The sequence below is a fragment of the Bubalus kerabau genome, chromosome 2 (assembly GCF_029407905.1).
Source record: "Bubalus kerabau isolate K-KA32 ecotype Philippines breed swamp buffalo chromosome 2, PCC_UOA_SB_1v2, whole genome shotgun sequence".
NCBI classification, from domain to species: Eukaryota; Metazoa; Chordata; class Mammalia; order Artiodactyla; family Bovidae; genus Bubalus; species Bubalus kerabau.
The window spans coordinates 162293594-162313566 of record NC_073625.1 but is presented as its reverse complement, the minus strand read 5'-3'; the positions used below and the strand labels follow the sequence as shown (position 1 = coordinate 162313566).

Below are 19973 nucleotides of genomic sequence, written 5' to 3'. Positions count from 1 at the left end.
GCTGTGCCATTATTTTAATCTCCTTTTTCTGTTTTATAGTGTACAGATAGATCAGTGTAAGGGAAACATGTCCTTTCCCTAGCACTTAACATTGCTTCCTAGCATACTTGCCCTGGGCACAGTGCTTGTCTATACTCAGTGTTTTCTCCCAGATAAGGAGGAAGATTTCCCCCATCAGCTCACTTTTGAGAGCCTGACTTGCTTGACTCTTACAAAGTGTGCATTATCTAGAAGAGAGAGAGTGATCCAGGTGGAGAGTAGGGAGAAAAATCAACATATTCGTGTAAAACCTATGCTCCTTTAATTCATAGAATTCTGATTAGAATTCTTTTTCTCTACTTTTCAGTGGATTAATAATTCTTCAACAGTCAAGAAGAAGATTTTAACTCTCATAGTTGATTATGCCTTTATTCTACTATACTTTCTGCTTTGGTTATTCTTGGCCTTTTCTATGTTGCCACCCACTTTGCTAGAGCAGTGGTTTTTTAGGGTTCATGCATTAAATTGCTGTGCTTCATATTTCAATCCAGCAATTTAGGCAGCACCAAGGAGTAAATTGTTTTAAATAGAGGATGAGTGAAGTGATATCTATCCGGGCATGATTTTTTTTTTGGCCATACCTCATGGCTTGGGGGATCCTATTTCCTGATGAGGAGTTGAACCCAGATGCCCTGCAGTGAAAGCACAGTGTCCTAACCACTGGACAGCCAGGAAATTCCCTGGGCATGAATTTAGATTGTATTCCTTTCTTACTTTAATTTTAAAATAATATGCATATTGATAATAACAGTAATGATAACATTGCAATTTAATGAAGACCTCCAAGATGCCAAAATTTATGCTTAGATCTCTATACTTTAATTCAAACAACAGCCCCATTATATAACTGACAGGCTTTTATTATAAATGAAATTATTGCATCAAGAATAACCTTACCTTAGACCATACAAGTAGCAATTGTGTCAGTTTCAATGACCTTATCTTTAAGATTATAAACATGATATGCTTATTATATTTTAAAAGTAAATACCTTTATTACGAAGGTTATGATGTAACTTAGCTTTCTCTACTTGATCCCTACTCAGAAACTTCAACTTCTTACTCTATAGCATATAATTATGAAAGGATTTCCTCCCTTAATTAAAACATCCATCACCCACACATTTACCTTTTTTTTGTTGAGAACATTTAAGTTCTCTCAACTAATTTCAATTGTATAAGTGTCAACGATAGTCATCTTGTTAGCACATTATATCTTTAGACCTTATTGCTTTTATATTCATCTTACTGTGAATGTCTCTACCATTTTACCAACTTCGCCCTATTTCCTCCACCCACATCGGTCCCTGGAAACCACTTTCCTGTCTTCAATTTGGCTTAAAAAAAAAAATAAAGAAACAGATTCTACATATAAGTGGTAAGAGTTGACTCACTGGAAAAGACTCTGATGCTGGGAGGGATTGGGGGCAGGAGGAGAAGGGGGCGACAGAGGATGAGATGGCTGGATGGCATCACTGACTCGATGGACGTGAGTCTGAAAGAACTCTGGGAGTTGGTGATGGACAGGGAGGCCTGGCATGCTGTGATTCACGGGGTTGCAAAGAGTTGGACACGACTGAGCAAATGAACTGAACTGAACTGAACTGATGCAGTATGTGTCTTTTTCTCTCTGGCTTATTTTACTCAGCATGATGCGTTCCAGATTCATCCATGTTTTGTAAATGATAGGATCTCCTTTTGTAAAGGCTAAATATGTGTATTTTTTCACATTTCTTGATCCAGTTATTTGTTGACACTTAGGTTGTGTAGAGTCCTCTCTTGTGTTGTTGGAAGAGGGTGTTGGCTATGACCAGTGTGTTCTCTTGAGAAAACTCTGTTAGCCTTTGTGCTGCTTAATTTTGTACTCCAAAGCCAAACTTGCCTGTTACTCCAGGTACCTCTTGACTTCCTACTTTTGCATTCCATTCCACTATGATGAAAAGTACATTTTTGGGATGTTAGTTCTAGAAGGTCTTGTAGGTCTTCAAAGAACTGTTCAACTTCAGCTTTTTCGGGATTAGTGGTTGGGGCATAGACTTGGATTACTGTGATACTTACTGGTTTGCCTTGGAAATGAACAGAGATCATTCTGTCATTTTTGAGATTGCACCCAAGTACTGCATTTCAGACTCTTTTGTTGAATACGAGGGATACTCCATTTCTTCTAAGGGATTCTTGCCAACAATAGTACATATAGTGGTCATCTGAATTAAATTCACACATCCCAGCCCATTTTAGTTCACTGATTCCTAAAATGTCAATGTTCACTCTTGCCATCTCCTGTTTGACCACTTGCAATTTACCTTGATTCATGGACCTAACATTCCCCTTTCCTATGCAATATTGTTTTTTTATAGCATTGGACTTTACTTCTGTCATCAGTCACATTGACAACTGGGCATTGTTTTCACTTTGGCTCCATCTCTTCATTCTTTCTGGAGTTACTTCACTCTTCTCCAGTAATGTATTGGGCACCTACTGACCTGGGGAGTTTATCTTTCAGTGTTGTATTGTTTTCTCTTTTCATTCTCTTTCTTCTTTTCAAAGCAAGCATAACTGAAGTGGTTTGTCATTATCTTCTCCAGTAGACCACATTTTGTCAAAACTCTCCACTATGACCCACCCATCATGGTTGGCCCTACACACATGGTTCATAGCTTCATTGAGTTAGACAGGGATGTTGTCTATGTGATGAATTTGGTTAGTTTTCTATGATTCAGATCATGAACTCCTTATTGCAAAATTCAACTTAAATTAAAGAAAGTAGGGAATACCACTAGACAATTCAGATATGACCTAAAACAAATCCCTTAGGATTATACAGTGGAAGTAACAAATAGATCCAAGGGATTAGATTTGATAGACAAAGTTCCAGAAGAACTATGGCTGGAGGTTCATGACATGGTGCAGAAGGCAGTGATCAAAACCATCCCAAGAAAAAGAAGTGCAAAAAGGCAAAATGATTGTCTGAGGAGGCCTTACAAATAGCTGAGAAAAGAAAGGGAGCTAAAGGCAAAGGAGAAAAGGAAAGATATACCCATCTGAATGCAGAGTTCCAAAGAATAGCAAGGAGAGATAAGAAAGCCTTCTAAGTGATCAATGCAAAGAAATAGAGGGAAACATTAAACTGGGAAACACTAGAGATCTCTTCAAGAATAGTAGAGATAACAAGGGAACATTTCATGCAGAGACGGGCACAACAAAGGACAGAAATATTATGGACCTAACAGAAGCAGAAGATATTAAGAAGAGGTGGCAAGAACACACAGAAAAACTATACAAAAAAGATCTTCATGACCCAGATAACCAGGATGGTGTGATTACTCACCTAGAGCCTGACATCCTGGAATGCAAAGTCAAATGGGCCTTTGGAAGCATAGCTATGAACAAAGCTAGTGGAAGTGGGGGAATTCCAGTTGAGCTATTTCAAATCCTAAAAGATGATGCTGTGAAAGTGTTGCAACAAAATTGTCAGCAAATTTGGAAAACTCCACAGTGGCCACAGGACTGGAAAGTGTCAGTTTTCATTCCAATTTCTAAGAAAGACAATGCCAAAGAATGTAAAAACTACCCCTCCATTGCAGTCATCTCACACACTGGCAAAGTAATGCTCAAAATTCTCCAAGTGTGGCTTCAACAGTATGTGAACTGAGATCTTCCAAATGTTCAAGCAAGATTTACAAAAGGAAGAGGAACCAGAGATCAAATCGCTACTACCTGAGGGATCATAGAAAAGCAAGAGAGTTCCAGAAAAATATCTCCTTCTGCTTTATTGACTATGCCAAAGCCTTTGACTGTTTGGACAACAAACTGTGGAAAATTCTTCAAGAGATGGGTATACCAGACCAGCTTACTTGCCTCCTGAGAAATCTGTATGCAGGTCGATAAGCAACAGTTAGAACCAGACATGGAACAACAGACTGGTCCAAATTGGGAAAGGAGTATATAAAGGGTGTGTATTGTCACCCTGCTTATTTAACTTATATGCAGAGTACATCATGCAAAATGCCAGGCTGGATGAAGTACAAGCTGGAATCAAGATTGCCAGAGGAAATACCAATAACCTCAGATATGCAGAGTATATCATCTTATGGCAGAAAGTGAAGAGGAACTGAAGAGCCTCTCAATGAAAGTGAAAGAGGAGAGTGCAAAACTGGTTTAAAACTCAACATTCAAAAATCCCTAATATCAAAACCAGACAAAGATGCCACAAAAAAGAAAACTACAGGCCAATATCATTGAATAACTTAGATACAAAAATCCTCAACAAAATTCTAGCAGACAGAATCCAACACTATATTAAAAAAGATCATACTTCATGACCAAGTGGACTTCATCCCGGGGGTGTAAGGATTCTTCAATATTCACAAATCAATCAATGTGATACACCACATTAACAAATTAAAAGATACAAGCCAGATTATTATCTCAACAGATGCAGAGAAGGCCTTTGACAAAATTCAGCATCCATTTATGATTAAAAAAACAAAACAAAACAAAAATAAACAGAAACCTGCATAGAGGGAGTATCTCAACATAATGAAAACCATATACGATAAAATGACAGCAAACATTATCCTCAATATTGAACAACTGAAAGCATTTCCCTTAAAGTCAGGAACAAGACAAGGGTGCCCACTCTCACCATTAGTATTCAACATAGTTTTGGAAGTTTTGGCCACAGCAATCAGAGAAGAAAAAGAAATAAAAGAAATCCAGATTGGAAAAGAAGAAGTAATACTCTCACTGTGTGCAGATGACATGATCCTCTACATAGAAAACCCTAAAGACACCACCAGAAAATTACTAGAGCTAATCAATGAATATAGTAAAGTTTCAGGATATAAAATTAATATACAGATATCCCTTGTGTTCCTATACACTAACAATGAGAAAGAGGAAAGAGAAATTAAGGAGACAATTCCATTCACCATTGTGATGAAAAGAATAAAATACTTAGAAATAAATCTACCTAAAGAAACAAAAGACCTGTACATAGAAAACTATCAAACACTGGCAAAAGAAATCAAAGATGACACAAATAGATGGATAAATATACCATTTTCATGGACCAGAAGAATCAATATAGTGAAAATGAGTACACTACCCAAAGCAATCTATAGATTCAATGCAATCTTTATCAAGCTACCAATGGTATTTTTCACAGAACTAGAACAAATAATTTCACAATTAGTATGGAAATACAAAAAACCTAGAATAGCCAAAGCAATCTTGAGAAAGAAGAATGGAACTGGAGGAATCAATCTGCCTGACTTCAGACTGTACTGCAAAGCTACAATAATCAAGACAGTATGGTACTGGCACAAAGACAGAAATATAGATCAATGGAACAAAATAGAAAGCCCAGAGATAAATCCATGTACCTATGGACACCTTATCTTTGACAAAGGAGGCAAAAATATACAATGGAGAAAAGACAATCTCTTTAATAAGTGGCACTGGGAAAACTGGCCAACCACCTGTAAAAGCAAAAATAAACTAATGGGACCTAATTAAACTTATATGCTTTTGCATAATGAAAGAAACTATAAACAAGGTGAAAAGCCAGCCTTCAGAATGGGAGAAAATAATAGCAAATGAAGAAACTGACAAAGAATTAATCTCCAAAATATACAAGCAGCTTATGCAGTTCAATACCAGAAAAATAAATGACCCAATTAAAAAAAAAATGGGCCAAAGAACTAAACAGACATTTCTCCAAAGAAGACATATGGATAGCTAACAAACACAAGAAAAGATACTCAACATCACTCATTATTGGCGAAACGCAAATCAAAACCACAATGAGGTACCATCTCACACCGATCAGAATCAGTTCAGTTCAGTTCAGTCGCTCAGTCGTGTCCGACTCTTTGCGACCCCATGAACCACAGCATGCCAGGCCTCCCTGTCCATCACCAACTCCTGCAGTCTACCCAAACTCATGTCCATTGAGTCAGTGATGCCATCCAACAATCTCATCCTCTGCCGTCCCCTTCTCCTCCTGCCCTCCATCTTTCCCAGCATTAGGGTCTTTTCAAATGAGTCAGCTCTTTGCACTAGGTGGCCAAAGTATTGGCATTTCAGCCTCAGAATCAGTCCTTCCAATGAACACCCAGGACTGTTCTCCTTTAGGATAGACTGGTTGAATCTCCTTGCAGTCCAAGGGACTCTCAAGAGTCTTCTTAACTGGTCAGAATGGCTACCATCAGAAAGTCTACAAACAATAAATGCTGGAGAGAGTGTGGAGAAAAGGGAACACTCCTACACTGTTGGTGGAAATGAAAACTAGTACAGCCATTGAGGAGACCAGTATGGAAATTCCTTTAAAAACTTGAAATAGAACTGCCATACAACCCAGCAATCCCACTGCTGATTGAGGAAATGGGATTTCCTCAATCCCATGAGGAAACCAGAACTGAAAGAGACACATGTACCCCAATGTTCATCGCAGCACTGTTTACAATAGCTAGGACATGGAAGCAACCTAGATGTTCATTGGCAGACAAATTGATAAGAAAGCTGTGGTACATATACACGATGGAATATTACTCAGCTATTAAAAAGAACACATTTGAATCAGTTCTAATGAGATGGATGAAACTGGAGCCTGTATACAGAGTGAAGTAAGTCAGAAAGAGAAACACCAATACAGTATATTAACACATACATATGGAATTTAGAAAGATGGTAACAATGACCCTATATGCGAAACAGCAAAAGAGACACAGATATAAAGAACAGACTTTTGGACTCTTTGGGAAAAGGCGAGGATGGGGTGATTTGAGAGAATAGCATTGAAACATGTATATTACCATATGTGAAATAGATCACCAGTCCAAGTTCAATGCATGAAACAGGGCAATCAAAGCCAGTGCACTGGGACAAGCCTGAGGGATGGGATGGGGAGGGAGGTGGGAAGGGGGTTCATGATGGGGGACACATGTACACCCATGGCACATTCATGTCAATGAATGGTAAAAATCACTACAATGCTGTAAAGTAATGCCCCCAATTAAAATAAATAAATTAATTTAAAAAAGAACAAGAAACTAAAATCATGGTATCAGGTCCCATCACTTCATGGCAAATTGAAACAGTGACAGACTTTATTTTCAGAGGCTCCAAAATCACTGCAGATGGTGACTTCAGCCGTGAATTAAAAGACACTTGCTCCTTAGAAGAAAAGCTATAATAAACATAGACAGCATATTAAAAAGCAGAGACATCATTTTACCAACAAAGGTAGTCAAAGCTATGGTTTTTTCAGTAGTCATGTATGGACGTGAGCGTTGGACCATAAAGAAAATTGACATTGAAGAATTGATGCTTTGAACTTTCGTGTTGAAGACTCTTGAGAGTCCCTTGGACTGCAAGGAGTTCAAACCTAAAGGAAATCAGTGCTGAATATTTATTGGAAGGGCTGATGCTAAAGCTGAAACTCTAATACTTTTGCCACCTGATTGGAAGAACTGACTCATTGGAAAAGACCCTGATGCTGGGAAAGATTGAAGGCAGGAGAAGAAGTGAACGACAGAGGATGAGATGGTTTGTTGGCACCACTAACTCACTGGACATGAGTTGAGTTGGTGATGGAAAAGGAAGCCTGGCGTGCTGCAGTCCATGGGGTCACAAAGAGTCGGAGACGACTGAGCCACTGAACTGAACTGAGGTTGTGTAACAAAAAAAGCAGCCCAAGTTAGCTTTATCCTGTTTCTACCAAGATACTCTGTTGTTTCCTAAAGACAACAGAACTACAAGTCATGCAGCCAAAACATGCACAATAGAGAAATTTTTTACCTCAAGGCGATGGCACCCCACTCCAGTACTCTTGCCTGGAAAATCCCATGGACAGAGGAGCCTGGTAGGCTGCAGTCCATGGCATCGTGAAGAGTCGGACATGACTGAGTGACTTCACTTTCACTTTTCACTTTCATACATTGGAGAAGGAAATGGCAACCCACTCCAGTATTTTTGTCTGGAGAATCCCAGGGACAGGGGAGCCTGGTGGGCTGCCGTCTATGGGGTCGCACAGAGTCGGACACGACTGAGGCGACTTAGCAGCAGCAGCAGCAGCAGCAGCAACAACTGTAACTAAAATCCCCTGACTCCCCCCCACCTCCACACACACACATACACACACACACAACCAAGTCAAAGAACTGTGATGTGACTGGAACCTGAATGTTAGAATCCTTTCAGAAGCAGAGTCCATTTTCCAAAAAGATTCAGTGCTGAAGCCCCTTTACCATCCTTACCATAAATGGTCACATTCTAAAACCTAATCAAAACCTGCCCCATAAGCATTTGTGCATATAAGCTTGTTCCCTCTGGCCTTTAAAATTTTGCCCTGTACCCTGAATTGTGGAGACAGATTTGAACCCTGCCTATGTCCTTGCGCTTCAACCTGACAACAGAGCTTTTTCTTTTCTCAGAAGCCATTACCATAGTATTGGTTTGTATGCAGGTTGGACAGCAAATCCTTTCTTGGTAACAGTCATGTCCATACTTGCCTACTGTAAATAATGCTGCAATAAATATGGTTGTACAGATATCCTAACATTGGTCTTGGCAATGATTTTTTTGGATTTGACACCTAAATAAGTGCAGCAATAATAATAATAACAATGAAAGTGAGACTACATCAAACTAAAGTTTCTGCACAACAAAGGAAACCATCAACAAAATGAAAAGGCAACCTGTGAAATGGGAGAAAATATTTGCAGATGACTCTCCAATTAAGAGTTAATATCCAAAATACACAAATAACTCATGCAACTCAATTAAAAAAAAAAAAGCTTTCTTTTGAAAGAAAAGTATTTGATTAGACATTTTTCAAAGGGAGCATACAAATTGCTAACGGAAATAATCAACAATCTACAATAGGAATAGAAAAGAGTTTTACTTGAGCCAAACTGAGAATATAGCTTGGAAAAGCTATATCTCAAATCTGTATTTTGAGAAGCACTTGAATTATGCTCCACCACAGTATAAAATGGGAGAGACTTGTATAGGAAATACCACAAAGTTACAAAATTCTCTGTCAAGAATTAGGATTGGAGGCTGTCAAGAAGTAAGGGTGCTTGTTAAGCAAGAACTGAATTGAGTCTGAAATGGTTGCATAATTACAAGTAGAGACCTTGAGATCATAGGGTTGAAGCTGGCAGCTGCTAATGAAAGCGAGTAGAATCTTTTCGGGCCATCTCAGCTATCCAACTCCCTGTGTTCCCTCTCTCTTAAAGTATAAGCCTTTGCTTCAGACCTCACCTGAATGTCAAACATCTCCCTCAAAATTAATAATTAGGAAACTGTGAACATATAGCAAGAAAGAATAGTCATTGGGCCAAGGAACTAGAAACACCTTTTGTTGTTTTGCTTTTATTGGGGTACAATTGCTTGACAATGTTGTGTTAGTTTCTGCTGTACAGCTAAATGGTACAGACTCTAGGTCTGTCATAGGAAAGACTAGAGATCTCTTCAAGAAAATTAGAGATACCAACAGAACATTTCATGCAAAGATGGGCTCGGTAAAGGACAGAAATGGTATGGACCTAACAGAAGCAGAAGCTATTAAGAAGAGGTAGCAAGAATACACAGAAGGACTGTACAAAAAAGAGCTTCACAGCACAGATAATCATGATGGTGTGATCACTGACCTAGAGCCAGACATCCTGGAATGTGAAGTCAAGTGAGCCTTAGAAAGCATCACTACGAACAAAGCTAGTGGAGGTGATGGAATTCCAGTTGAGCTATTTCAAATCCTGAAAGATGATGCTGTGAAAGTGCTGCACTCAATATGCCAGCACATTTGGAAAACTCAGCAGTGGCCACAGGACTGGAAAAGGTCAGTTTTCATTCCAATCCCAAAGAAAGGCAATGCCAAAGAAGGCTCAAACTACCGCACAATTGCACTCATCTCACACACTAGTAAAGTAACGCTCAAAATTCTCCAAGCCAGGCTTCAGCAATACATGAACCATGAACTTCCAGATGTTCAAGCTGGTTTTAGAAAAAGCAGAGGGACCAGAGATCAAATTGCCAACATCTGCTGGATCATGGAAAAAGCAAGAGAGTTCCAGAAAAACATCTATTTCTGCTTTATTGACTATGCCAAAGCCTTTGACTGTGTGGATCACAATAAACTGTGGAAAATTCTTCAAGAGATATGAATACCAGACCACCTGACCTGCCTCTTGAGAAACCTCTATGCAGGTCAGGAAGCAACAGTTAGAACTGGACATGGAACAACAGACTGGTTCCCAATAGGAAAAGGAGTATGTCAAGGCTGTGTATTGTCACCCTGCTTATTAACTTCTCTGCAGAGTACATCATCAGAAACGCTGGGCTGGGTGAAGCACAAGCTGGAATCAAGATTGCCGGGAGAAATATCAGTAACCTCGGATATGCAGATGACACCACCATTATGGCAGAAAGTGAAGAATAACTAAAGGGCCTCTTGATGAAAGTGAAAAAGAGGAGTGAAAAACTTGGCTTAAAGCTCAACATTCAGAAAACTAAGATCACGGCATCTGTTCCCATCACTTCATGGCAAATAGATGGGGAAACAGTTGTAACAGTGGGAGACTTTATTTTTCTGGGCTCCGAAATCACTGCAGATGGTGATTGCAGCCATGAAATTAAAAGACGCTTCCTCCTTGGAAGGAAAGTTATGACCAACCTAGACAGCATATTAAAAATGATGTCCTTTTATAACTTAAGTCTTTCTTTTGGCTCTGAGAATAAAGTTTGCTTAGTTCTCCTGGTCATTGACTGTATTTAATACAGAATTATATATTTCATATTAATACTCCTATTGGATGACTGTATAAAGAATTATTGTCACCTATGGGAAATCATCATATGGTAATAAAGCATCTGGGTTTGTATATCTTCTGGTGGTATCATGACAGATTTTCTGAAAGATTGCAACTAAAACTTTTGGTGTCATATTGAATATTAATGTGCACTCTTGGATCAAAAACACCTTTTGCATTTAGAATAGATGTGTGTGTCTGTTTTATTTTAGGCCCTGTGTGCTGAAATACTGGGGCTAAGCCAATTTATGGATTCATGGCATTCTTTTCAGGCTTTCAAAGCATTTCACCAATATCAGATGAAAATGTAACTGTGAAAGATACAACATTTAACAACATTCCTGTCCATATATATGTGTGCTAACAGAAGCCAAAATCATTAAGAAGGGGATTGTTTTATATCCATGGTGGTAGTTGCTGTTTGGGTAGTAATGATAAGGGTGATATTTTGGAAGATTCACTTCATATAATATAAATTATTACTCTCATACTATGATCTATAATTTAAATATTGTGTTTCTGCTTCTGAGACTCATTTCATTCAAGCAACATGAATCAATGGAGTTTTTGAAATCTCATTCTAAATAAATGTTTATTAACATTTGGATTTTAAAACATTTCTGTTACAATAATTATGAGAGTTTCTGATCCTACCACTCACTGATAGAACTTACGAATTTTCCAGAATGAAGAAGAAGCTCCTTAGAAAATAAAATCATTTCTTTGTCTTTTGAGCTTACTAACATATTGCTCCAAATATCTTATTTATCTTTCAAGACTCAAATGATTATACTTCAAGTATGCTTTCCCAATGGCACCATATAGAGGTTAAAAAATGTTCAGTTTTTAAAATTAAATGTTAAAGTATAGTCTGCTTTCTTGAAATCATCTTCTGCTTAACAGCATACAACTAAATAATGAGTTATGTTTTCTTGCTTATTTTTCCCCCAGCAACATTTCTATCCCTTTCCCAGATCAAAATGTATTCAGAAAAATAGTTTTGTTTTTATGTTAAAAAGACTTTTAGTAAATTTTTTTTAAGGAAGGATATCACAATGGATAGGACTGTGGATTAAAAGTAGCAAGATTCTATTCCAGGCCCAAGGTCCAAGGTACTGAGAGTGTGGTTTGCAAAGGAAAGACATGCCACTGTGCCCTGCTGGGTCTATACCCTGTGGTGAAGCAGTTACCAAAGAAATCCAAACAGTCCTTCTAATGTTGGAACCCTGAGCAGTGCCCCAGTTCCCTAGGTCTGAAGTGAGTTTGATTGCCAGTGTTCTAGGTTGCGTGACTTAGGGAGTGTTGGCATGAAACTATTAATATTTTCAAATGGTGCAAGAAGAGATGACAGCAATACTGTAGGACTAAGAATGGTCAGAGATGCAAGAGAAACCTAGAAACAAGAGAATACCAGGAAAGAGGATGGAGTTGGCAATACCTAATGCTAAAGGCGTCCTGAAAAGTTAAAGAATGCCTCATGGACAATTTTATTGATTGCATGAGGGCAGACATTACATAATGATGCTATGATAAATGAATAGTGAAAGAGATCTGAGGGCAAAGCTCTGCCAGCACACGAAAGGAGGAACAAGTCTTCCTAGGAGAGGGAAGAAGACTTCAGTGGAGAAGTAGTAAGTTAGTTGTAGGTATGTGGAGTTGATTGTATGAAAAGTAATTAAGGGAGTGCTGCTAAAAGATTAAAATGAATAGGCAGTATTATTAACTGCTGTTGATACAGTGTGTTTCTAAAGTAAAAATTTTTTACCATGGCTGATTTGTCTTTCAAATGGGCCCAAATGCTGAAAGCTTTATTCCTCAAACTATTTTGCTAGATTTGTACTTATATGAGTGCTAATTCCCGACATACACACACATTCTCATGGAAAATATTTATACAAACTTGCAGTCTCTAGTCTACTCAAATCCTTTCTAAATTCTACCCAGAACCCTTGGGAGGTTTAATGAGAGATTTCTCCCCTGTATCTCAACACTGCTGTCCACTCACACTATTTTATTTTCTTTTGTAATTTTGTTGTTGACCTGTATCTGTGCCCGTATACCTCATTGATGTGAGCACCTTAAAGTCAGAGAACATATCTCTACATATTTACATTCCCAGCCTCTAACCACATGCCAGTTGCATTAAAGGCAGGTAAACAAAGCTAATTTGGACTAGGCAATTGAAAATTTTCTCAAATGGAAAAGAAAGCTGATCAGGGGCAAATGAAAGGATCACCAAAGAGAATGATTCACATTCTATTGAGATGTGAATATGTGCATTGATCAACATGAAACTAGGGTTAGGTTTTTTTTTTCCTTTTGTTAGTATTTCACAATAAAGGGAAGAAATTTACAATATTGCCACAGTAAACTTTATTCTTAACAGTGCCATTTTTCAGTTGTAATTAGTAATGCCTTATATTTTCTTTTATTTCAGATTACTATACCTATGACCTTCTGTCAAGATGGACAGCAGACAGATTGACACAGTTGTCACATCAACAAGTCAGAGCTGTGTTCATTTGATTTTAGGCCTCATGCCTTACATATCAATATACAGTCAGCTATATAGAGTGTTTTTTATGGCAAAAATTAATCCATGCCCCTGATGAGACTGACTATAAATAGAGAAACCTAATGTCAGAGGCCATCCAGTCCAGCATTGGAGAGAAAAGACATACACATATTTCAAAAAGGAACAAACACCAGAAAGTTAAAAATTTGTTCAAGGCTGCAGAATCACAGGGACTTAACTGCTGGCTCTGGATTTTTCCCCTATAATTAGTAGGGTACTAAGGAGGTGGACTTTGGGGCCAGAGGAGTGGGATTGAATGTAGATTCTGCAAATTGGTAACTGTGTGATATTTTAAAGGATGAGACTCTAAATATTAATAATTTGCAAAACTCATCATTTATATGGGGATTAAATGTTATAATACCTGTAACAGTGCTTGGAATGGTGCCTAGAAGATAGTAATCCATTGAATAAATCAACTATTTCCATGTTGACTACGAAAGGTAAGACAGAACCTATCTTAAAGTCCTTTTTAGAGCACTCTTTAGAAAGAGTAGGAAAAAGGTTTAAATTTTCTATAGAATATACTCTCTGTGAGAAGCTACTTAAACCTTAGAAAATAAAGAATTACTGGACTAATGCAATTAAGATTCTGTCAAATTTGAATAATTTTATAAAGTTGGAAAAATAACTGGAGAAACAAGTAGTAATAATGACTAATTTTTTAAGAAACAGTATGGGAATTACCAAAACTAATCATTCCGTAAATATTTGTTGCTAGCAAAAGAGAGCAGCTAGAAAGTTTCCCCCCAAAATTGACCAAATTGATCAAACTCTAAATTTTTATTATAAAAATGATATTCAGAGATTGCCAGTCACATTTTATGATTAGGAAAAATACATTTTTCAACAAATATCCTGTTGATAAAAACAAAATTTTACTTTTGATTGTGGATCAGAAGTGCCTGCCTTATTTTAGTATATGACTAAGAATCAATGGTTATAGTACAGGGACCTCTACTCAATATTTTATATATTCTTTTGTAATAACCTATATGGCATAATTATCTGAAAAAGAATGGACATATGTACAACTGAACCACTTTACTACACACTTGAAACTAATACATAAATCAACTATGTGCATGCTAAGTCACTTTAGTCATGTCTGAGTCTTTGTGACCCCAAGGACTGTAGCCAGGCTCCTCTGTCCATGTGATTCTCCAGGCAAGAATACTTGAGTGGGTTGCCTTGCCCTTCTCCGGGGGATCTTCCTGACCCAGGGATCACACCTGTGTGTCTTATGTCTTCTGCATTTGCAGACAGGTTCTTTACTACTAGCACCACCTGGAGCACCCCAATAGAAAATAAAAATTAAATTAAAAAATTTTAATGTTAAATAAATCAGTGATTGTTTTTCTGTCTACAGCTACAGACTAGCCCCAAAGTACCATTTTCCAGTTCAATTTGAAGATGTGTACACTGCATTAAAATGGTTTTTACACCCCCAAATTCTTGAAAGATGTGTAAATCCTGGAAGAATTGGTATCTCTGGAGACAGTACTAGAGGGAATTTAGCTGCAAGAGTGACCCAGCAGGTAAGATGCCCAGCATTTTCACTTATTAGGTTTTCTTTTATCTTTTATTAAAAATTTTTGATTCTTACTTCTAAATTATAAATACAATGTCAGTATTTTTCCTTTACTTATTTTGAGGAACACTCAGGTGAACAATTTTATACTTTAATACTTTTGTAAAATGCTGATACAATTTCCTGTATAGTATATAAGCATTTTTAAGAAAGAAAATCAATAAATTATAGCAATAACTATAATTAAGAAATCAAAGTATTTTATTTAATCTGAGTATATTCATAATATATATTCAGAATATTATATATTATAATATACTATGTGTATGTATCTTACTAGAAGCAAATATAGGTCATCACTGAGAGAAGGCAACCTGATCCTTGGTCTCAATTAATTCCAAAAATTAATTTTTCATTTCAATAATTAATAGAAAGCTGAAGGTAAGCAGGTATATAGACAAAGAGGAAAGTAAGAACTAGTTACAGGGGGAAAAAATCACCCAGATTCAGATATCATTATCCTTAGAAAAAATGTTTTAGTAGAATCTGTTTAATAGAAATAAAAATATATTTTAAAACTTAGAAATATGCTCATGGAAGAAGCTGTATATTATGGATTATTCAAAAAATAAAGAAATAAAACTTCAATATATAAAAATATTAACCTTCAAAGTTAAGCATTTAATATAGACTTTAAGATTACTTACAGAGCAGTTTTAGATTCATGGCAAAATTGAGAAGAAGACAAAAATTTCCAAACTACCCTCTGCCACACATACGTAGCCACCTTCCTTATCAACAACCCCACCCAGACTGATTCATTTGTTTCAGTTGACGAACTTATATTTTACACATTATCATCATCCAAAGTTCATCGTTCACTCTTGGTTTTACAATGTAGATATTTGTTATTATATTGAGTGCAATACAATATAGAAATTGGAAGACAGACCAGAAAAATTGTAATACTGAACAGCTAGATTAAAAGAAAATACAAAATGAGAATAGACATGTAAGCATATGGAGGAAAAGACTAATATGAATATATCTTTCTAATCTGAGGACAAAATGACATATATTTACAAATAAAATTAAAGAGAATTCACTACCCAGCCTACTGTCGCTTTGGATTTTAAAGAGGATGATTTCAGGCAGAAGAACATTAACCCCAGATGGAGGACCAAAAAGACAGGAAAGGGCTCTCACAATGTGGTCCACAATGTTAGCTAGTACTCTCTCTCACAGTGAAACAGTGGGCCGCAAGAGACAGCTGTATCTGCCTCTATTCCCAACAAACTCACGTTCAGGGTCCCTCACACACCAAAAAAAAAAAAAAAAGCCAGGACATTTTTATTAATCCTTTTTTTTAAAAGTTAATATAAAGCTATGGCAAAAATGAACCTGAACTTTACTAACACAGCTGGAACAATCTGCAGTGGCGGCATCATCTGTGGGAAAAGAGATTTAATGTAGTTGATTTTCTGTGGTTGTTGGTGGGTCACTAGTCTCATGGTTATGGAAGCTGCACATTTTTTGGAGGAAAATCAAGAAACTGCTGGAAGTTTGCTTCTCCATGCAGTAGCCCAACACAAACCAAGCATCTGGGGATCTTCTTACCATACCAAAATCAGAGTGGGTCATATTTTTGAAGACTGCAATATTCAGTCATGTAACAGAAACTGACAAGCAGGAAGCTTATGTACTCAGTGAGAGTAGTATGTTTGTCTCTAAGAGACCGTTCCATTTTGAAGACATATGGTACCATCCTCTGGCTGAAAGCACTGATTCCCTTGTTGAAATTTGCTAGGGATTACAGTGGATTTAGCTTAATTTAAAGCTTCTTTTATTCTCATAAGAATTTCATGAAGTTGTCTCACCAAGGGCACACCCCACAGGAATATCCAGGCAAAAATAGACTTTCTTAATGCAGTTTTCCCAAATGGAACAGCATATTGTATGGGACACATGAATTCTGACTGTTGGTACTTTGTAAACTTTGGATTTCCCAGAGAGTTGGGTAATCAATCAGCCAGATCAAACCCTGGAAGTTCTGATGAGTGAGCTTGATCCAGCAGTCAATTTAAAGAAGAAAATCATATGATTATGTTAATAAGTTTGTGAACTGTTTACAGATAATACTCAGCATCTATAAATACGAAACAAATAGGAAATGGTGACTAGAAAAGAATTTCCTAACTTTGAAAAAAAGTATGTAAACAAAAACACTTAGAAGAAACATCATTCTTATTGGGTAGTTATTAAAAGTTTTCTCTTGAAAATTGAATGCAAACACTACCACTACCAAATTGTACCTGAAGTCCTGGTCAGTACTCTGAGTGATGAGTGAGCGATACTATTTTTCAGTGTGATAATCAGTTTGCCTTCTCTTAAATAGGCCAGCACTTCAGGCATGTCCAAGACAAAGTTGGTAGTGTTTGGAAAAACAACCTTATGAAAGTCTGAAAATTTTAATTTATCCAAACATTACTGTGCAACAAAAAAGAAAAAAACATGGGTTACTAGATACATGTCTTATGACGGATAGAATAATCATTTTGTCGCAATGTGCTCAGAAGCACATTGCAGGAAAATTAGCCTAGAAGAAAATGATAAAATTTTACTGTTCTTGGAAAGATAAGGACTAGACCTAGAAAAGATAGAGCAGTGCTGAAAAAAATTAAAAATTAAAAGTTTCACATTGTTTATAATCTTCCAAGATCAAACATCTCTTCAGTGTGAGAGCTTTCTCCTTCCCATCACAATGTTTGATGACATACTTAGATATTTAAAATAGTCTTAAAAATGAAAAAGAGGATCAAACACCTGCAGGTTACATAAGTATGCAATTCATATATAATAAAAGATACTTTAACAAGGTTTATGAGGAGGGTACTGATTATTTTTGTTTTGAAAATTTAAATTTAGTTTATGGGCATCTACTACTAAAATTTACTTAATATTAATATTTTTATTCTTTTACCAACTGTGCAAATTATGTTATATATTTAAGGATTTTTAAATTTAAGAATGACTTTTTCGTTTTGATGTTTGGCAAAACTAATACAGTGTTTCAGGTTTAAAAATAAAATAAAATGAAAAAGAATGCCTTTTTTGCATTGTGTTTTTTTTCCATTAAAATGACTTATACAGTCAACATATCCTAATATTTTTCAGCTCTTAGACGATCCAAATGTAAAGATCAAACTCAAGGTTTGATCTTTATTTTTTTTTAATTTTATTTTATTTTTAAACTTTACATAACTGTATTAGTTTTGCCAAATATCAAAATGAATCCACCACAGGTATACATGTGTTCCCCATCCTGAACCCTCCTCCCTCCTCCCTCCCCATTCCATCCCTCTGGGTCGTCCCAGTGCACCAGCCCCAACTTTAATATATCCCGTTCTTCAGAATTTTCATTTCGATTTACCATTATATTGAGAAAATGCACCTTAACCAGTTCTGTCAAAATCATTCATGTCAGATTCTGGAGTGAATATATTACTACAGATAGATCAGTTAAGAAAGCAATGCTTTCCAAACAACTCATTCCTCTGGAAGCAAGCAATCTGTTCAAATTTGTTAATTGGAGTTCTTTGCTCTCTGAGACGTTTAAGAAAGGTCACATTTATAAGACTCCAACTCATGGTAATTCAGAGCTGGCTAAAAAATATCCAGGGATTCTAGATGTGACACTTCACCTTCGCTAGCTGATAACCACCAGTTGTGTGGTCTACCTCTGACTTATGTTACCACTTGTCAATATGATGTCTTAAGAGATTATGGCCTCATGTATGTTACTCAACTTCAGAATTCTGGAGTTCAAGTGGTCCATAACCACATAGAGGGTGCATTCCATGGAATACTTTCTTTTCTTTTTACTAAAATTGGTTACACTGCAGTCAATCAGTATATTAATTGGCTACATGAAAACCTGTAGTAAAAATCTGATCAATATAAAAAATGTAAACCCTAGCGTTGTAGGAAAAGCCTGCAAAGAATTCACATTAAGAATGTGTGTTTTATAGATCAGTCTTCCTAAATCCACATGCATGTAATTGTTGTTATTGTCAATGAATGTTTTTTATACATTAGTCTCAGAGTGGATTCACTCACTTTTGTTTCTCAGAATATATTATTTTCTTTTTCTGTTATTTTTTTTTTTTAGGCCATGCCACATGGCATGTGGGATTTAGTTCCCTTAGTCCCAACCAGGGATCGAACACACATCCCCTGCATTAAAATTGTGGAGTGTTATCCACTAGACTGCCAGGGAAATGAAGTGAAGTTGCTCAGTCATGTCCAACTCTTTGCAACCCCATGGACTGTAGCCTACAAGGCTCCTCTGTCCATGGAATTTTCCAGGCAAGAGTACTGGAGTGGGTTGCTATTTCCTTCTCCAGTCTGTTATTTTTATCATTTTTAAAAGGCTAGGTTTCTTACATTCCTTTCATTTTCCTTGCTTGATAAATGTTATTTCAGCTAGAAGAAATATGTGCTAGTTTATTACAAAGGATTTACTCAGCATGATTTCAGGTCCTTGGAGAAGATCCATTTATTGCTAGCATGAATGAAGTTGTTGCTGCTGTTGCTGTTTAGTCACTAAGTCATGTCTGACTCTTGTGACCCCATGGATGGTAGCCTGCCAGACTCCTCTGACCATGGGGTTTCCAAGGCAAAAATTTCTGGAGTGGGTTGCCATTTCCTTCTCCAGGGTATCATCCTGGCTCAGGAATCGAATCTCCATCTCCTGCATCGTCAAGCAGATCCTTCACCCTGAGCAACCAGGGAAGCCCAAACACTGTCATTGGATTTCCCTTTGCTGGTGGTCAAGTGGTTAAGAATCTGCCTGCCAGTGCAGGGAACACGAGCTTGGTCCCTGGTCCTGGATGATTCCACATGCTGCCAAGAAACTAAGCTCGTACACTAAAACTATTGAGCCCAAAACAGCAAAGTTAGCTGAGGATGTTTATATAAAACAAGCAAAATCATTGCTAAATAAGTGAATGGATAT

The 19973-nt window shown here is 37.0% G+C and overlaps 2 pseudogenes; both read left to right on the top strand.

The window, feature by feature from the left end:
* The first annotated feature begins 2667 nt into the window (after nt 1-2667).
* LOC129644504 (arylacetamide deacetylase-like) lies at nt 2668-18899 on the top strand (annotated as a pseudogene).
* LOC129642911 (S-adenosylmethionine decarboxylase proenzyme-like) lies at nt 16475-17060 on the top strand (annotated as a pseudogene).
* Nucleotides 18900-19973: the final 1074 nt, after the last annotated feature.